Source organism: Engystomops pustulosus, chromosome 3, assembly GCF_040894005.1.
Source record: "Engystomops pustulosus chromosome 3, aEngPut4.maternal, whole genome shotgun sequence".
NCBI lineage: Eukaryota > Metazoa > Chordata > Amphibia > Anura > Leptodactylidae > Engystomops > Engystomops pustulosus.
In genome coordinates, this window is record NC_092413.1 from 56108551 (window position 1) to 56114383 (window position 5833).

Here is a 5833-nt window from a genome sequence, read left to right on the forward strand (position 1 = left end):
GGAGTCAGACTTGCGACCACTGTGTTTTAGTGACGCACATATCCATCGCAAAGACCGAAGTGGGAAAATTTATTAGGGCCCGGGGTTGTATTTCAATTAGGCACAGTCTGCCAGTTTCTTTTTATTTTACGTTTATTTTTTTCATAACTCAGCGTCATCTCATCTGGCATAGTAGTGTGCTGTAATACTTGGCTAGAAAATAGCCATAGGAGAATACAAACGTCTTAATTACGCCTACAGTAGCGTTATATATATTTGATTTCTGGTTGTTCTGCTGGTGGCTGTACTTGCTGCAGTGCATCTACTATCAAATTGGGAGCAATTTGGAGTCAGACTTGCGACCACTGTGTTTTAGTGACGCACATATCCATCGCAAAGACCGAAGTGGGAAAATTTATTAGGGCCCGGGGTTGTATTTCAATTAGGCACAGTCTGCCAGTTTCTTTTTATTTTACGTTTATTTTTTTCATAACTCAGCGTCATCTCATCTGGCATAGTAGTGTGCTGTAATACTTGGCTAGAAAATAGCCATAGGAGAATACAAACGTCTTAATTACGCCTACAGTAGCGTTATATATATTTGATTTCTGGTTGATCTGCTGGTGGCTGTACTTGCTGCAGTGCATCTACTATCAAATTGGGAGCAATTTGGAGTCAGACTTGCGACCACTGTGTTTTAGTGACGCACATATCCATCGCAAAGACCGAAGTGGGAAAATTTATTAGGGCCCGGGGTTGTATTTCAATTAGGCACAGTCTGCCAGTTTCTTTTTATTTTACGTTTATTTTTTTCATAACTCAGCGTCATCTCATCTGGCATAGTAGTGTGCTGTAATACTTGGCTAGAAAATAGCCATAGGAGAATACAAACGTCTTAATTACGCCTACAGTAGCGTTATATATATTTGATTTCTGGTTGATCTGCTGGTGGCTGTACTTGCTGCAGTGCATCTACTATCAAATTGGGAGCAATTTGGAGTCAGACTTGCGACCACTGTGTTTTAGTGACGCACATATCCATCGCAAAGACCGAAGTGGGAAAATTTATTAGGGCCCGGGGTTGTATTTCAATTAGGCACAGTCTGCCAGTTTCTTTTTATTTTACGTTTATTTTTTTCATAACTCAGCGTCATCTCATCTGGCATAGTAGTGTGCTGTAATACTTGGCTAGAAAATAGCCATAGGAGAATACAAACGTCTTAATTACGCCTACAGTAGCGTTATATATATTTGATTTCTGGTTGATCTGCTGGTGGCTGTACTTGCTGCAGTGCATCTACTATCAAATTGGGAGCAATTTGGAGTCAGACTTGCGACCACTGTGTTTTAGTGACGCACATATCCATCGCAAAGACCGAAGTGGGAAAATTTATTAGGGCCCGGGGTTGTATTTCAACTAGGCACAGTCTGCCATTTCCTTTTTTATTTTACGTTTATTTTTTTCATAACTCAGCGTCATCTCATCTGGCATAGTAGTGTGCTGTAATACTTGGCTAGAAAATAGCCATAGGAGAATACAAACGTCTTAATTACGCCTACAGTAGCGTTATATATATTTGATTTCTGGTTGATCTGCTGGTGGCTGTACTTGCTGCAGTGCATCTACTATCAAATTGGGAGCAATTTGGAGTCAGACTTGCGACCACTGTGTTTTAGTGACGCACATATCCATCGCAAAGACCGAAGTGGGAAAATTTATTAGGGCCCGGGGTTGTATTTCAACTAGGCACAGTCTGCCATTTCCTTTTTTATTTTACGTTTATTTTTTTCATAACTCAGCGTCATCTCATCTGGCATAGTAGTGTGCTGTAATACTTGGCTAGAAAATAGCCATAGCAATAGGATAGCATCGTTTGGTTTTAAAAACTAAAAAACACAAAAAAAAAACAAAAAAAAAAAAAAAAAGTTAAAAAAAAAATACAAGTTATAACTCTCATTTTCAAAATGTTTAACCCGAGGGCTAGGGGTAGAGGACGAGGGCGGGGACGTGGGCGTCCAACTACTGCAGGGGTCAGAGGCCGTGGTCCTGGGCGGGGTGAGACACCACCTGCTTATGAGGGAGCAGGGGAACGCCGCAGAGCTACACTCCCTAGGTTCATGTCTGAAGTTACTGGGAATCGTGGTAGAGCACTGTTGAGGCCAGAACAGTGCGAACAGGTGATGTCGTGGATTGCCGACAATGCTTCGAGCAATTTGTCCACCAGTCAGTCTTCCACGCAGTCCACCCATGTCACCGAAATCGGCACTCCTCCAGCTCCTGCACCTCAGCCTCCTCCCCCCCAGTCTGCCCCCTCCCAGCAAAATTTGCCATTTGAACCGGCATACTCTGAGGAACTGTTTTCTGGACCCTTCCCACAGTCACAAACCACTTGTCCGGTTGCTGATGAGCAATTTTCCGATGCCCAGGTTTTCCACCAGTCGCAGTCTGTGGGTGATGATGACCTTGTTGACGTAGTGGAAGAAGTGTGTAAAGAGGTGTCCGACGATGAGGAGACACGGTTGTCAGACAGTGGGGAAGTTGTTGTCAGGGCAGGAAGTCCGAGGGGGGAGCAGACTGAGGGATCGGAGGATGATGAGGTGACAGACCCAAGCTGGGTTGAGAGGCCGGGTGAACACAGTGCTTCTGAGACGGAGGAGAGTCCTCGACCAGAACAGGTTGGAAGAGGCAGTGGTGGGGCCAGACGGAGAGGCAGGGCCAGAGCTGGTGCATCAGCGCCAAATGTGTCAACTAGTGAAGCTCCCGTGGCGAGGGCTCCTGCGGCGAGGGCTAGATTTTCAGAAGTCTGGAGGTTCTTTAAGGAAACACCGGATGACCGACGGACTGTGGTGTGCCACATTTGCCAAACCAGGATCAGCAGGGGTTCCACCACTACTAGCTTAACTACCACCTGTATGCGCAGGCATATGAATGCTAAACACCCCACTCAGTGGCAACAAGCGCGTTCACCTCCGGCCGTGCACACCACTGCTCCTTCCCCTGTGTCAGCTGATAGTCAGCCCCCTGCCCAGGACCCTGCCACAAAAACCCCATCGTCACCTCCACGATCCTCCACAGCATCCACCAGCGTTCAGCTCTCCATACCCCAGACGCTGGAGCGGAAACGCAAATATAGTGCAACCCACCCGCACGCCCAAGCCCTTAATGTGCACATCTCCAGATTGCTAAGCCTGGAGATGCTGCCCTATAGGCTAGTAGAGACCGAGGCCTTTCGCAGCCTCATGGCGGCGGCCGCCCCTCGGTATTCGGTCCCCAGCCGCCACTACTTTTCCCGATGTGCCGTCCCAGCCCTGCACCAGCACGTGTCAGACAACATAATCCGTGCCCTGACCAACGCCGTTTCTGACAAGGTCCACCTGACCACGGACACGTGGACGAGTGCTGCCGGGCAGGGCCACTATATATCTCTGACGGCACATTGGGTTAACTTGGTGGAGGCTGGGACCGAGTGTGACCCTGCGGCTGGTCATATACTGCCGACGCCGAGGATTGCGGGGCCTACCTCGGTCCAGGTGTTTGAGGCCTACTATGCCTCCTCCTCCTCCCACCCCTCCTCCACCTCCTCCTCCGAACGACCATCCGTGGGCATGGCGCCATCAGTCGGTAGCTCTAGGCACAGCAGCAGTGCCGTCGCTAGGCGACAGCAGGCGGTGCTCAAACTGCTGAGCCTAGGCGATAAAAGGCACACCGCCCAAGAACTATTACAGGGCATCACGGCGCAGACTGATCTGTGGCTGGCACCGCTGAACCTGAAGCCAGGCATGGTTGTGTGTGACAACGGCCGTAACCTGGTGGCGGCTCTGCAACTCGGCAGACTGACACATGTGCCATGCCTGGTGGAATTCAACACTGACCATGTTATCCAGAGTTTACCAGCAGCGCCGAGCGATTGTAGACTGCCAGATGTCAACTTCCACCAGAACTGGTAGTCAGGTCAGTCAGCTTCCTCAAGTCTACAATGAGGAGTGGACGTGGATGTCTGATATCTGTCAGGTGCTGAGTAACTTTGAGGAGTCAACACAGATGGTCAGTGGCGATGCCGCCATCATCAGCCTCACCATCCCGCTGCTTGGCCTGTTGAAAAACTCTCTGGTCAGCATGAAGTCGGAAGCTTTGCGCTCCTCACAAGAGACAGGGGAAGAAGATTCCCTTGTTGATAGCCAAAGCACCCTTAGGTCTGTTTCTCAGCGCATATCGGAGGAGGTGGAGGAGGATGAGGAGGAAGAGGAGGAGAATGTTGGCGAGACACAAGAGGGGACCATTGTTGAGTCCTACACTGTTGAGCGTGTATGGGCAGAAGAAGAGGAGTTGGAGGAGTTGGAGGAGGAGGAAATGGACAGTCAGGCCAGTGAGGGGAGTGAATTCTTACGCGTTGGTACTCTGGCGCATATGGCAGATTTCATGCTAGGCTGCCTATCCCGTGACCCTCGCGTTCAAAGAATTTATTCCAGCACCGATTACTGGGTGTTCACTCTCCTGGACCCACGGTACAAGCAAAATCTTTCCACTCTCAGAGGAAAGGAGTGTGAGAATGCATGAATACCAGCAGGCCCTGGTGCACAAGCTGAAACAGTATTTCCCTTCTGACAGCGCTAGCGGCAGAGTGCGTAGTTCTGCGGGACAAGTAGCGAGGGAGAGTAGGCGAGCAGGCAGCTTGTCCAGCACTGGCAAGGGTACGCTTTACAAGGCTTTTGCCAGCTTTATGTCACCCCAGCAAGACACTGTCACCTGTCCCCAGTCTCGGCAGAGTAGGGCTGATCTTTACAGAAAGATGGTGAGGGAGTACGTAGCTGACCATACCATCGTCCTAAATGATCACACAGCTCCCTACAACTACTGGGTTTCAAAGCTGGACATGTGGCATGAACTGGCGCTCTACGCCTTGGAGGTTCTTGCCTGCCCTGCCGCTAGCGTCTTGTCAGAGCGGGTTTTCAGTGCAGCTGGTGGCATCATCACCGATAAGCGTACACGCCTGTCGACTGACAGCGCTGACAGGCTGACGCTTATCAAGATGAATAAAGCATGGATTTCTCCTAATTTCAAATCTCCAGCAGGTGAAGGAAGCTCAACCTGAATAATTTATCCACTCCTCCTCCTCCTCATTTTCCTCCTTCTCCTCCTCTTTCTACAGTAAAGCAGAGGAAACTGGCTGTTTTTTGACAGGGCCCACTGGCTCTAGGTATAGTACTTTATGCATTTAATTTTTCTGGAGGGCCACCGACACGGTCCTCTGTTTTAAACAATTTTTGGGAGTGCCACATACAGGCACTCAATCTATTCAATTTTTCTGGAGGGCCACCTTTCCGGTCCTCTGTTTTAAACAATTTTTTGGGACTGCCACATACAGGCACTCAATCTATTCCATTTTTCTGGAGGGCCACCTACCTGCTCCTCTGGTTTAAAAACTTTTTTGGACTGCCACATACAGGCACTTAATCTATTCCATTTTTCTGGAGGGCCACCTACCTGCTCCTCTGGTTTAAAAACTTTTTTGGACTGCCACATACAGGCACTCAATCTATTCCATTTTTCTGGAGGGCCACCTACCTGCTCCTCTGGTTTGAAAATTTTTTGGGACTGCCACATACAGGCACTCAATCTATTCCATTTTTCTGGAGGGCCACCTACCTGCTCCTCTGGTTTGAAAAATTTTTTGGACTGCCACATACAGGCACTATCCAAATTGAATTGTCTCCATAGCAGCCTCCACACGTTGTCTCCATTGCTACCTCCAAAAGTCGTCCATATAGCTGCCTCCATACATCGTCCCTTTATCAAACGAGGTTTGTCAGGCCGAAATTTGGGTTGTTTTCATGGATTCCACATCAAAGTTGT